At 42.7% G+C, this 15,224-nt stretch overlaps 1 protein-coding gene across 3 annotated transcripts in view; it reads right to left on the minus strand.

Annotated features, from left to right (window-relative positions):
• SERGEF (secretion regulating guanine nucleotide exchange factor) overlaps positions 1-15,224 on the minus strand; it is a 101,162-nt gene that overhangs the window by 42,687 nt on the left and 43,251 nt on the right. The window lies entirely within an intron of this gene.

The raw sequence follows: 15,224 nt of genomic DNA on the forward strand, positions 1-15,224 counted from the left end.
GATTATATTCTCTCTGGGTTTAGAAGTCAAAAGGGAATGATAAGTAGTAACAGAGACTTGCAAATCAGTAAAAATCAACGCTTATGTAACACTGCATAATCATTCTTTTCTCCTGCTGCTCCCTCATGCATTTGATTAATGTATTGTACCATTGATTTGCACTGTTTGACATATCCCAGCTACATTTTGTATGCATAATTCCACAGATAAAGAAAAAGAAGTGAGAGTTTAATTAGAAAAACTGTCAGTTTTAAAGAATCAAAGATTTAAAACTTTCTGGATCACATCAGTCTTGATAAGCAGAAGGCAACTCACCAAAAACCCAAGTCACTTGCAAGCTAGCAACAGATCAAATGCACATTGCCATGAACATATTTTTAATGTGTTAGTACAGTATATGTTTCAAGATTCATAAACTACAGTAATAGGGTATTTCAGGACAGTGGGATACTTAAAAGGTTTGCAAGTGGTTATAAAAGCTAATATAATTTATTCAGTTTACCGGGAAATAGGGGAATTGGAAAATATCTATAAGGTAAACAAAATATACTATTTAAATAATCACATGGTATGCAGAAAAGCAGTTCCATTAGTACAAGGACCTCTGGCTGTGCAATAGAATTACCCCTTGCTCTCCTCTCCCCACACATCCCTAACAGAGGCAGAGCTAGCTGCTCCGGCACCCGGATCGGCACACATGCTGTGCACCCGTGGGGGCGCCGCCCACAGCGAGCAGCAAGCATCCCTCATGCATAAGCATGGCGAACAGTGAGCATCCCAGAGGGGTGCTGCCCACGGCAAGCGTCCCAGGGGGCAGGGTGCGGATGTCACACACCCCTCAATGATGACACCTAGGGCGCACCGCACCCACCACACACCCCTTCCTCCACCACTGATCCCTAAAACTGTTCTGGGTTTCCCCCAACTCTCAGGAGCAGCTTTTTGTGAGGGGGGGGGGAGGGAAAGGAGAGAGAAGGGAAGCTCCATGGAGCAAATGGAATTCCTTGCACTTACAGAACTACTTTACTGGATAGAACCTATGGAATCAAGTTATACATCAATATTTTTGTCCAAATGATGTGTATATCATACTCCTTTTACTCACATGCCACATTTCCTCTTCGCCATATACAGTGGACGCTCAGGTTGCAAACGTGATCCATGCAGGAGGCATGTTCGCAACCCGCAGCGCCACGTCTACACGTGTCACGGTTCTGTGCTTCTGCGCATGCGCGAGTGCCAAAACCCGGAAGTAACCCGTTTCAGTACTTCCGGGTTCAGCGGCTGTAACCCAAGGTATGACTGTACTATGCTGCTCTATTAAGCCATTTTAGACCTACACCTTAATAATGAGCCATAGATGTGTGAACTCTCCTGGAGACCATTTATGGACTCCCATACTGCAGAGACTGCACAAAAATGCATTTCTGGTTTCAAGACCTAGTTTTAAGAACTGTGGCTTTGTATAAGAAAAAGCATCAGTAATGACTGGCAAGCACAGGGGAGTTCTCATACTTCTCCAGGAAAAGTAGAAAGAAATATTATAGAGTGGACTGTGCTTGTTATCTAGCACATTTTGTGGTAGGTGAAGAGGCTACTGTGCTCTCCTGTCATTCCCAATACTTTCTAGAAGATACTGGCATTTTTCAAAGTGGTTCAATGGTCAGATGATTTCACTAGAACTGCAGTGTTCAAGGTTCAAATCACCACCCAGCCATGAAGTTTATATGGTGACTTTGAGCCTAGTCCCCAATCCAACCTATTTCATAGGGTTGTTGTTAGGGTAAGAAAGGGTGTGGAGACCCAAGCACATTGCCCTGTGCTGGAAGGAAGGAAGGAAGGAAGGAATTTATAATAAAACTGAATGAATAAAATTTAAAAAATGAACTACTAAGGGCTTCTTCTGGGTTTGTTTTTGTTAGAGATTTCAGTGACCTACTGTAGAAAGGAAATGCAGCTGTTATCTATAAGCAATTAGTAGTTGGCAGAAAGCCCAGATTGCTCTCTCTCTGACCATTAGCAAGCACCTGTGATTGGTCAGTGGAGTACTTAAAGAACTCAGCTTTCTCTGAGAGGGTGTGGTAGGTGCTGGTGTGTGGCGTTAGGTTGATGAGAGAGAGAGAGACAGAGAGAGGAAAAGATTTTATGTTTTGTTTCTTTTATTTTGTAAAGTCTGTAAATAGTAACTTATGGATGCTAGTTGTTTCAATCAATAAATACTGCATATAGTTATCCAGTGAGTTGCTGAGTTCCTGCGTTGAGCTGTCTAGTCAATTTCACAACAGCCAGAAGCTTCCAGAAAGGCTGCGTCTAACTCTGCTGTGTCCAGGAATACATTATACTCCTGACACTAAATCCCAAAGGTTATGATTGTCTTAAGAGGTTATGGGAGTTCCAGACTGTGGCTGGTGATTGGCTGAAGCTGGTGAAGCTGTGGACGCGTGGAACTGCACAAGACAGACAACAGCTGCAGCGTGTCATTGCTGGATGCTGTGGATTCCTGTGTTCTCTCTCGGAAGCTGTGAGTAGCTGGTTCCTGGGTTGTTAGGAAACATTGCTCTCAGATGGCTTCTCAACCGTTTCAGATGGCGTTTGAGCGTCTGAATGACCACAACTACTTGCTTTGGTCTGAGCGTATGCAGGCTGTGTTACAGAGGGACCATCTCTGGCTGGCAGTAAATAAGCCACCTGCAAAGCCTGATGAAGAAGATCAGGACAGAGACCAAAGAGCAAGGGCCACCATAGTCTTGGGGCTGGAAGACTCTCAGTTACCGCATGTGAGAGGGATTAAGTCGGCAAAAGGCGTGTGGAAGGCGTTGAAAGACCTTCATGTGCGTGAGACAGCAGGTTCCAAACTGTTTCTTCGCAAGGCGTTGTATAAAGCAATGTTGCAGCCTGGAGTTACAATGCAAGATCATTTGCACAGTTTGCAGATGAAATTTGTAGCGCTTCAAGAAAGAGACTGTGTATTAGACCAGCAGGAGAAAGTGTCTATAATTTTGAGCTCTCTTCCTGAAAGCTGGGACAATCTAGTCATGACATTTGAAGCGATGAAAGAAGAAGATTTGACTGTTAATTACGTAACTGGGCGTTTGCTGGAAGAATGGCAGAAGCGGGAGGACAGGTCGTTAATTTCAGAGGCTTCGGCAAGCGGTCGGCTTGTAAAGAATGCAAGCAGCGTTCCAGAAGGGAAGCAACAACAACGTCCGTGTCCGGCGTCTGGTGAAGAGTCCGCTTATGCTGTGCGTCGGTGCTATCGCTGTGGGTCAACGCGGCATCTGAGAAAATGGTGTCCAGAGGCGGCCAAGCAGCAGCAGCGACAGGAGCAGCAGCAGCGTCAGGAGCAGCAGCAAAGACAGAAGAAATTCTTCAAACGCACCAAGTCAGCGCAACTTGTGACTGCCGTGGTTAAGTGTGCTGATGAGAAACAGACTGTCTGGGTGGTAGATTCAGGAGCTTCTCGGCACATAGTAAATTCAGAGAAAGTTTTTGTTTCTAAGGGCCAAACGCAAAGCAGTCAGGTAGCTTTAGCTGATGGGAGAACTTCTGAGGTACATTCAGGGGGTTCTGTATATGTTCCTTGTCTGCGTGAGTGCCTGGAAAATGTGCTGTATGTACCATCACTAAGAAGCAATTTAATGTCAGTTGATTGTTTGCTTAAAGCTGGGTTTAAAGTTCATTTTGAAAACAACAGCTGTATTATTAAAAGGAATGGTGAGATTCTTGGCATTGCTAAGCCAGAAGGTGGTTTGTTTAAACTTAAAGCTGGTTCTTCAGTTGCAGCAGTGGTCAGTAATTCTCAACCTGTGTTAAACAACAAAGCTATGCATAACAACTGTTTACATTTACTGCATAGGAAGCTAGGCCATGCTGGTTGGAAAAGTGTTTTGAAAATGCCTGAGTTAGCTGATGGATGTAAGCTAGAGAGTTGCAATAAGTATTTGGACTGCAATGTATGTAAGAAAGTCAAAATTTGCAGAGTTCCATTTCCCAGAAGTGATAGAGTAAGTGACTCACCACTACAGCTTGTCCATTTGGATGTAATTGGTCCTTTTGCTGTAAGCAGGGGTGGAGCACGTTTTTCTCTAACAATTGTGGACGATGCAACACGTTTTTCTTGGGCCTATCCCATGAAACACAAGGGAGATGTATTTACCAAATTCAAAAGCTGGGTAGCATCAGTGGAGAGGTTTTTTTCTGTTAAAGTGAAAAGAATTCAGAGCGATCGTGGAGGTGAATTCATGTCTAATGCTTTCAGAGATTGGTTGCAGAAACATGGTATTGGGCATCGAAAAAGTAATGTTTTTTGTCCACAGGAAAATGGTGTGGCGGAACGCAAAAATAGATCATTACAGGACATGATGCATTCAATGCTTGAGGATGCTGGGTTACCTATGTCATATTGGGCTGAAAGTATATTAACTTCGTGTTATATTCAGAATAGGCTGTTCCATCAGACTATTGGTACTACTCCTTATTTCAAATTGTTTGGTAAGAAACCTAAGATAGATCATCTACATGTTTTTGGTTCTAAAGCGTGGGTACAGATTCCAAAGCAAATGAGAAAGAAAGGGGAGCCTAAATCTAAGCAATTAATTTTTGTAGGCTACCAAGAGTTTTCAAAGGGTTACAGATTTGCTGAAGGTACTAATGGAATTGTGATATCTAGAAATGCCAAGTTTTGTGAGCACGCTGGCTGGGAGAAATTGCATGCAAACACAGAGGTTTGGTTTGATTCCCAAAGGTTTAACAGTGAAAAAGAGACTCAGAGTTCAGAAACTGTGGGGGAGAAAAGTGCTGAGTCATTATCTCCAAAGCAAGAGTCAGATCAGTCATCGCCTGTTCCTAAGCAACAGCAAGGGGGGCGAACGTCTGAGGGGGAAAATGAAACAGAGGAAACTTTTACTCCTAGGAGGTCACAGCGAGAAAACAAAGGAGTGCCTCCGAATCGTTATTGTTCTAGCACAGGCAGTGTATGTAATGTAACGATAAAGCCTCAAAGGTTTCACAATTTGCTGCACAACTATCCAAAAAGTTTAAAGTGAAAGATCTTGGTTCAATTAAGTCTTATCTAGGTCTGGAAGTGTGCTGGGCAAAGGATGGGAGTTGTTTAATCAGTCAGCAGAGCAAAATTAAACAGCTTCTGGCAACATATAACATGCAAGACTGTAAAGGATCTGCTATTCCTATGGAACTAGGATTCATTAAATCACTTCACACAGATGAAAGTCCTATGTTTGAACATCCTGAGTTATATCAGTCAGCAATTGGAAGTTTAATGTTTCTGAGTCAATGGTCAAGACCTGATATAAGTTACACAGTGGGAATACTTAGCAGGCAGGTATCAAAGCCATCGCTTAATGCCTGGAAAGCAGTGAAATTTTTGCTAAGGTATTTGAAACAAACAATTGGCCATGTGTTAAAACTTAGTTCTGCAGGAGATGAACTGTTACATTGTTATTCAGATAGTGACTGGGGAAATTTACCGGATAGGAAATCTGTTACAGGTTTGGTCATTATGTTTGGAGGGGCTTTAATTGGCTGGAAGTCAAGAAAACAGAGTATAGTGAGTGTTTCTTCGACAGAAGCAGAATTCGCGTCGTTAAGTGCGTTATGTTCTGAATTGACGTATTTCAAGCAATTGTTAACAGATCTGAATGTAAACTGTGAAAAGCCAATACAAGTTTGCATTGATAATCAAGCGTGCATTGCCTTGAGTAATACTGAAAGTTTTAAGTCACGTTCAAAACATGTGTCAGTGAAATATCAAAATGTAAGATGCAGTGTACAGAACAATTTAATTTCATGTATCTATGTACCAAGTGATCAGAATGTTGCAGATGTGTTAACAAAGCCATTGAACAAAGTGAAGAACAAACAAATGTGTAAAAGTTTGGGTTTGCTTGATGAAGTGAGTTAAAAGAACTCTGTATATGCACAGGAGTTAATTGCTACGATAAACAGCTGTGAGGGGGTGTTAGAGATTTCAGTGACCTACTGTAGAAAGGAAATGCAGCTGTTATCTATAAGCAATTAGTAGTTGGCAGAAAGCCCAGATTGCTCTCTCTCTGACCATTAGCAAGCACCTGTGATTGGTCAGTGGAGTACTTAAAGAACTCAGCTTTCTCTGAGAGGGTGTGGTAGGTGCTGGTGTGTGGCGTTAGGTTGATGAGAGAGAGAGAGAGACAGAGAGAGGAAAAGATTTTATGTTTTGTTTCTTTTATTTTGTAAAGTCTGTAAATAGTAACTTATGGATGCTAGTTGTTTCAATCAATAAAAACTGCATATAGTTATCCAGTGAGTTGCTGAGTTCCTGCGTTGAGCTGTCTAGTCAATTTCACAACAGCCAGAAGCTTCCAGAAAGGCTGCGTCTAACTCTGCTGTGTCCAGGAATACATTATACTCCTGACACTAAATCCCAAAGGTTATGATTGTCTTAAGAGTTTTAGTAGTAAGACCATCAAGGGAAACCTGGAACATGTAATATCTCAGTATCACATATGTCGGAGAGAGTCCACTGCTATTTCATTTTGCACACAGGATGGCAGCAGCAAATCAATTCAATTCAAAGTGCCACGAGCTGGATTGTGCCAGAGGTGATTTATTTGGAACCAGGGACAGGATACTAGCAAACATTGTTAAAGAACCTATCAGCAAACTGTATGTGCTGTTCCCACAGACAATTAAATTGCTCAAGCTGCTTTTTCAGCACAAAGAACCTATGAACATGCAGACTGCAACCAGCTGTGATGAAGCTATCTCAAGTGCTGGCAAAGATGCTTCATTAATTCTCCAGGGATGTGAGAATAATGACAATCTACCAGAAACATCAGGACCATTGATAGTTGTTGTTGCTGCTTCCAGAATCCCAAAGCACATTTGTTTGCTGGGTATTCTGCATCCCAAATGAGTAAGAAACAGACCCTTAAGGAATCAACCTGAGGCTGTCAAGTACCACATTGTGGTGAAAGGATTTTTATCAGGAGTTTGTTCATAGTTTTCATGAAGTGAAACTGTAAGCTGTATTCAGAGTTGCTGTTCTATTTGATACTCAGGGCAGAGAACAAATTCATCTTCTCAGAAATAGATACTCTGCTGAATAAATCCCCCAGTGAACAACCACAACACAAGATTGTGCACTGAAACCATGCAGTCCTAAGATCTATTGATATACTCCATACATTTTTTGTCCTGGACCCAGAGGAAAAGTCCTCAGATGCAGAGACAGATTCACCCACCAAACCTTTCCATGTGGATCTCCTGTCTCCATCTGCTCACCTGAACCTGAGGAGGCACCTAAGCTGCTATAATTTTATGACTGGACCATAAACTCTTCAGAGAAAAGACCCAAGGAACCCCCCAAAGTAGTGCACACAGCTTGAAACCAGGTTGCTTGGAAGAAGCCAATGGCTGCAGAACTGGTCTGTTAACTTGCCAGATTCAACACCCAAGGGATGGAACTTTAATCTTTACTACCTGGCCAGGGCTAAAAAGCTCTGGTAGTTGTTCCAGGACAATGTTGAGACCACAAGACTTCCAGTCATGATCCTGAACCTGAATCAGCACCTTGGTCCAGACTATTTCAGAGCCATGCTTTAAGAAAGTACCATATTTTTTGCTCCATAAGACGCACTTTTTCCCTCCTGAAAAGTAAGGGGAAATGTCTGTGCGTCTTATGGAGCGAATGCATGGTCCCTGGAGCCAAATTGCCCAGGGAGGAAAGGCAGATCCTGCTTTTTCTGTTTTAGAAAGAGCTAAAGGTTAACAAGAGGGAAAGAGAGTGTTGAAAAGAACCCGCTCAACAGCTGATTGCAGGAGATCGGGGAGGGAGATAAGGGAGCTAGCTCCCTTCCTGCCCCACCCAGGCCCCTTGCAGAGTAGGATCCTGGGAAATTGAGGATCCTGGGAAATTGAGTTTTTCAGCCATTTGGGGCTGTTACTTTTCCGCTTGCTTTCTATTACTTGCTGATGCTTACTGGTTTGCTTTCTTCTTGCTTCCTATTACCTACTGGTGCTTACTGGTTTGTACTGGTTTGCTTTCCTCTTGCTTTGTATTACTTGCTGGTGCTTACTGGTCTGTACTGGTTTGTACTGGTGCTTACTGGTTTGTACTGGTTTACTTTCCTCTTGCTTCCTATTACCTGCTGGTGCTTACTGGTCTGTACTGGTTTGTACTGGTGCTTACTGGTCTGTACTGGTGCTTACTGTTTTGTAAGCAATGCTTTTCCCCCTTTGCAAAAGCTGCACAAATCTGAACTGATCCTTTGCAAAAAAAAAAGCTGTAAAACTTTGAGCTGATTCTCAAAAAAAAAAAACCATGGGTTTTAGAGGAGGAAAACCAGAAAAATATTTTTTCCCTTGTTTCCTCCTCTAAAAACGAGGTGCGCCCTATGGTCCGAAGCGTCCTATGGAGCGAAAAATACGGTATTCATCTGATATATATGGTCAAGAAAAACACATCTAAAATCCAAAGCTCATAGAGGGAAATCAGCAAAAGTACATTCTGCAACTTGAACACACAGGAAATAAAAAGCTTCTGTTCACAGAAGAAATGCAAAGTCAAATGTATTCAAGAACTCTGTGCAAGACTTCCATCCTCCAGTACAATCCACAAGGCTGAATTAGCAACATATACAAGTTGGATGGCAATAACATAGATACCACAAACTGGACCATGTATCAAGGTAAACTAATTACTTCAAAATGTTTTTATTATTATTATTATTATTATTATTATTATTATTATTATTATTATTATTACAAATTTCTGTGCATAATTTTTTTACAGTACTGTTGATTATTAATTAATTTGCATTGTATTATTACACTGTAGCTTCATATTTCAAAAAAAAACTTGTGTTTGGTTGCTGTCTTGGACTCTGCCATGGAAACAGCTCCTGGTATGCTGTGCTCTGCTCTGACTTTTTACTTGTCAGTTCTTCTTCAACATCTGGATTTAATTCTTTTATGCAGGTCTCAGTCTATAGCTACCAATGATCCATCATTACCCCTAGTCCTTATCATTTAATTAGATATAGTGTTCCAGGCCTTCACCTTTATATAAGGACATTCATCTCAAAGCCAGGTCTTTAGCCTTGCCTTCAGTCCCACTTATGATATTCCATATTCTCTTGGAGGGTGAAGGTTAAAATAAAAATTCTGATCTGCTTCTGAGTTGCTCTGTGCTGTCTGCTTCCATTTGTGCTTCAAGTTCAATGCCACTTTCTATAAAATAAAGCTCTGAGTACTCCATTCACTATAAACAGAATCCAAAACAGCTCTAACTCCCCCTCTTTTGACCAAAGTGGATGAAATTTGCAGGCACAAAAGCCCTACCAGAGAAGATAAATTATGCCAAATTGTACACAGGCGTTTACATGCATGGCCCATTTAAAGGTTTGGTTTTTTTAAACTATAACTTTTTCATTCTCTGCCATAATTAGATGTGATTTGCAGGCATGGTCACCCCTTCTGAGGTGATGCTTGCCCAATTTCAGAATGCTAGCTGCTGTGGCTCTCCTGTAAGGGCAAACTTTAATCTTTGGGGATGAGTACAACAGGAATCGGGGGCAGGGGGTTAGGAGAAAAGAGCATGGATCCCCAGGAAAACCTATTATCCCGGAGAGGCAGTTTATTAACTCTATTACTCACATGTCCCCAACAACAGTAAAATATTGGGGAAGTGTGCTATTAACCCAAATGACTGTAATGAATCTTATTTGGCAATAAGAACTCCAACTTCTTTCACGATTAATCCAAATGAAGCATTGTATTTTGGAAAGCACATGTATCCACATGCAAAGGAACTTGCAGTGAACATTTGATAAATTATAAATAGATTGTGCTGAACAGACTTAGGAGCCTCAGGGCTCCTAAGGGATGAAAATATTACTACCGTGTTTCTCCTAAAATAAGACACCGTCTTATATTTTTTTTCGCTCAACAAAACACAGTATGGCTTATTTTCAGGGGATGTCTTATTTTAACCGCGTCGCATCGGTACGCTGCATAGCCACGCCTCTCCAGGCTGTTTTAATGGGAGGTACCACGTCACTATGGCTTATTTTCGGGGTATGGCTTATTTTTGGGGAACGGCTTATATTTCGCAAATGCATAGGAATCCTGCTATGGCTTATTTTATGGCTATGTCTTATTTTAGGAGAAACAGGGTATATCCTACATACAGATGTGTGTGGCAGAGAAAACTAATAAGAAGATTACACTGAGTCAGAATTTCCAATTTTAAGAACAATTGACACTTTGGTGGGGTGGGGGATGTATATTGTGTGAAAATCACATCAAAAAAAAAAGCTCCATCTGCAAATCTCCTGACTTTCATCATCCCCAATATGGAAGATAAAGAAAATGTGAAAAGTTTCTCTCTGTGCTTTAAGCTGAACATTTCAGTTCAAACTTTGCTTTTTCTTCACACTTCAGCTGCCTCAGACTACATCTCTTTAATACTCAGGAAGACAGTTCCCTAAATCAATAAGCATGGGACACAAAAATCTCTCTGTTTTTAAAGATATACTGGCCCAGGAGGCAGGGGGGACCTAACAAACTACAAAAGAGACAGCTCGTGTTTGTGGCACAGAAACTCCCAAAAATAGAATAAACGAAAGCTGACAACTATTAGCATGTGATTCTCAAAGGTATTCAGGGTAAACTGAATTAAGGTCCCACAGAGATCCAGAACTGAGGCAATATTAAAGGCCATTCCGGAATTCTAAAGACCATACTACACATTATGGGTCAGTAAACCTGTGTTTGTTCTTAAGCGCATACTTGACCGAGAGCTGTAGCCAATGCTGGCTCTCCAATGCACGATTCAATATGCTACATGGATTTTCAGATATGTGTACAATTAAAAACATAAGCAGTCCCCATTATATTAACCACATGTGAAATGATCAGAGCTACTGACAGATACAAAAAAATAGTGAAAACTAAGGGGGAAATCAAATGTCATTTCCCCACCACCATCTCTTTTTTTATATATAACCAGTAAGAATAGTTTTGCGTTCTGTGTACAACATACATGTAGAATGTAAAAATGGCTTCCTACCCTGCTCAAATATGGTTTTAAGTTCCTACACAATTATAGGCTCCACATCAGAAAATCTTCTGAGGCCAATATTTACAAATTCTTTCAATGTCTTATAGTGATCTTTATACATTTATTCTTTTATTGATACCTATAGCACCCTTTAAACATTTATATATAGCACCTTTTATACATTTATACACAGTGTCTTTTATGTTTACTTACTTACTCTGGCGTAATAGTCAAACAAAGACAGCTCTTAATATTTATTGCCTTTAAATAAACTATTTTTTTAAAATATGAACTCGAATACATACAGTAACTATACCATGACAAATAACTTTCCAAACGTTGCTTTTCTTTTTAGCAGACTGCTACTTCCTGTCTTTCTAAAACAATAAAAAGGACCTATGGCAGGTGCTTGTGTTTACCCCAGCTGTTTTCTCTGTTGTACTGGACCCATAAACATAACAATAACCAGCCTGCCCCGCCTTCCAGTGATATAAAGCAGCTGGTCAAACTAAGGCCATTCAGCATGAAGTTCACTGAACTATAACAGCACATAAACTGGCACCAAGCTGAGCAACTTTCTAGGATTCCCCAAATATTCGTTTGGGCAATCATGTCCCAACGGTCATGCACAATATTCTGGTTTTATTTCATGTCATTGACACAACCTTATCACTTCTGTAGCATGAACTGTGGCTGCTGTAGAAAAATGACTCCTCTCTCTTCAGATTTTAAGGGTAATATTCTTCTCTTTCCACTGTTGATGCTGCCACCACCATTCTTCCATTGTTTCCCTGCATCCATTTTAGACTATAAGCCTTGTAGGGTAACCACTTACGCAGGGAGACTGTACTTTTGTTCATGTAAGTCAACTGACTTTCTCTCAAAAAGCAGGCAAAGGGTTTTATTATTTCAGCAGCAGGAATCGAAATAAATCTCAAATTCATTTTCAGTTGTCAGTGACCATTATCTTGAAAGAGAGAACACCTTCACAATATTTCCTCAATTTTCCACACGCCACTATTTGTGTGTGCAGGTGGAGCAGATATGATTATTCCTTCATTAGTCATCACCATGGATCACTAATGATAGCAAAGAGTCACATAGCAAAACACCCAAAACATACTTGCCAATAATAGCACCATTTTTGCATGAGATGTACAGTACAAGCCAGTAATCAAGAAAGCCAGTACTTGGTTGTGAAACAATACTTTCTATTTATTATTATTATTATTATTATTATTATTATTAACTGTGGTCTAAACCACAGAGCTTAAGGCTTGCTGATCGGAAGGTCGGCAGTTCGAATCCCCACAACGGGGTGAGCTCCCTTTGCTCGGTCCCTGCTCCTGCTAACCTAGCAGTTCGAAAGCATGTCAAAGTGCAAGTAGATAAATAGGTACCGCTCCGGCGGGAAGGTAAACGGCGTTTCTGTGAGCTGCTCTGGTTCGCCAGAAGCAGCTTAGTCATGCTAGCCACATGACCCAGAAACTGTCTGTGGACAAATGCCAGCTCCCTCGGCCTATAGAGCGAGATGAGCGCCGCAACCCCAGAGTTGTTCGCAACTGGACTTAACTGTCAGGGGTCCTTTACCTTTACCTTTATAGACTTCTTAGTCATTTGACTGTGTCGACCACAGCAAACTATGGCAAGTTCTTAAAGAAATGGGAGTGCCGGATCACCTCATTTGTCTCCTGAGAAATCTCTATGTGGGACAAGAAGCTACAGTTAGAACTGGATATGGAACAACTGATTGTCACCGGGGTCTGGTAGGGACCCCAAGATCTCCTGCAATGCTTTTGCAAAGTTTTTTGCAGATAAAGTCGCTCAGATTCAGAAGGAGGTAGACTCCACCGTGGGAGCAGGGCCGGGGCGGGAGAGTGCTAGAGCCCTGTCTAGTCATGTTTCATGGGATAAATTCCAATCTGTTACCTCCGAGGATGTGGACAGGCTGCTTGGACGAGTGAAACCGACCACCTGTCTCCTAGATCCTTGCCCATCCTGGCTTATAAAAGCTAGCCGGGAAGGGCTGGGCGATGGGCTCTGCGCGGTGGTGAATGCTTCCCTCTGCGAGGGAATCTTTCCAGACCCGCTGAAAGAGGCGGTCATTAAACCGCTTCTTAAAAAAACATCTCTAGACCCAGCCAATATGGCCAACTATCGCCCAGTCTCAAATTTACCATTCTTGGGCAAGGTGATTGAGCGGGTGGTTGCTGAACAACTCCAAGCACGCCTGGAAGATGCGGACCATTTGGATCCCTTCCAATCAGGATTCAGGCCTCATCATGGGACTGAAACTGCCTTGGTCGCGCTGGTTGATGATCTCCGGCGGGCTAGGGACAAAGGTGAGAGCTGTTTCCTGGTTCTGCTGGATCTCTCAGCGGCCTTTGACACCATCGACCATAACATCCTTCTGGACCGGCTAGAGGGGTTGGGAGCTGGGGGCACTGTTATACAGTGGTTCCGCTCTTTCCTCCTGGGCCGTGTTCAGAAAGTGGTGGTGGGGGATGAGTGTTCAGACCCCTGGGCTCTCACTTGTGGGGTGCCTCAGGGTTCTGTCCTCTCCCCCATGCTTTTTAATATCTATATGAAGCCGCTGGGAGAGATCATCAGGGGGTTTGGGTTGGGTGTTCATCAATATGCAGATGACACCCAGCTCTACCTCTCTTTTAAATCAGAACCAGTGAAGGCGGTGAAGGTCCTGTGTGAGTGCCTGGAGGCTGTTGGAGGATGGATGGCGGCTAACAGATTGAGGTTGAATCCTGACAAGACAGAAGTACTGTTTTTGGGGGACAGGAGGCGGGCGGGTGTGGGGGACTCCCTGGTCCTGAATGGGGTAACTGTGCCCCTGAAGGACCAGGTGCGCAGCCTGGGAGTCATTTTGGACTCACAGCTGTCCATGGAAGCGCAGGTTAATTCTGTGTCCAGGGCGGCTGTCTACCAGCTCCATCTGGTACACAGGCTGAGACCCTACCTGCCCGCAGACTGTCTTGTCAGAGTGGTGCATGCTCTGGTTATCTCCCGCTTGGACTACTGCAATGCGCTCTACGTGGGGCTACCTTTGAAGGTGACCCGGAAACTGCAATTAATCCAGAATGCGGCAGCTAGACTGGTGACTGGGAGTGGCCGCCGGGACCACATAACACCGGTCCTGAGAGATCTGCATTGGCTCCCAGTACGTTTCCGAGCACAATTCAAAGTGTTGGTGTTGACCTTTAAAGCCCTAAACGGCCTCGGTCCTGTATACCTGAAGGAGCGTCTCCACCCCCATCATTCAGCCCGGACACTGAGATCCAGCGCCGAGGGCCTTCTGGCGGTTCCCTCACTGCGAGAAGCAAAACTACAGGGAACCAGGCAGAGGGCCTTCTCGGTAGTGGCGCCCGCCCTGTGGAACGCCCTCCCGTCAGAAGTCAAGGGAATAAACAACTACCTGACATTCAGAAAACACCTAAAGGCAGCCCTGTTTAGGGAAGTTTTTAATTTGTGACTCTGTATTGTATTTTGATATTTGTTGGAGGCCGCCCAGAGTGGCTGGGGAGACCCGGCCAGATGGGCGGGGTATAAATAATAAATTATTATTATTATTATTATTATTGGTTCAAAATTGGGAAAGGAGTACGACAAGGCTGTATATTGTCTCCCTGCTTATTTAACTTATATGCAGAATTCATCATGCGAAAGGCTGGACTGGATGAATCCCAAACCGGAATTAAGATTGCCGGAAAAAATATCAACAACCTCAGATATGCTGATGATACAACCTTGATGGCAGAAAGTGAGGAGGAATTGAAGAACCTTTTAATGAGGGTGAAAGAGGAAAGCGCAAAATATGGTCTGAAGCTCAACATCAAAAAAACTAAGATCATGGCCACTGGTCCCATCACCTCCTGGCAAATAGAAGGGGAAGAAATGGAGGCAGTGAGAGATTTCACTTTCTTGGGTTCCATGATCACTGCAGATGGTGACAGCAGTCACGAAATTAGAAGACGCCTGCTTCTTGGGAGAAAAGCAATGACAAACCTAGACAGCATCTTAAAAAGCAAAGACATCACCTTGCCGACAAAGGTCCGTATAGTTAAAGCTATGGTTTTTCCAGTAGTAATGTACGGAAGTGAGAGCTGGACCATCAAGAAGGCTGATCGCCGAAGAATTGATGCTTTTGAATTATGGT

This window comes from Lacerta agilis, chromosome 1 (assembly GCF_009819535.1).
Source record: "Lacerta agilis isolate rLacAgi1 chromosome 1, rLacAgi1.pri, whole genome shotgun sequence".
NCBI lineage: Eukaryota > Metazoa > Chordata > Lepidosauria > Squamata > Lacertidae > Lacerta > Lacerta agilis.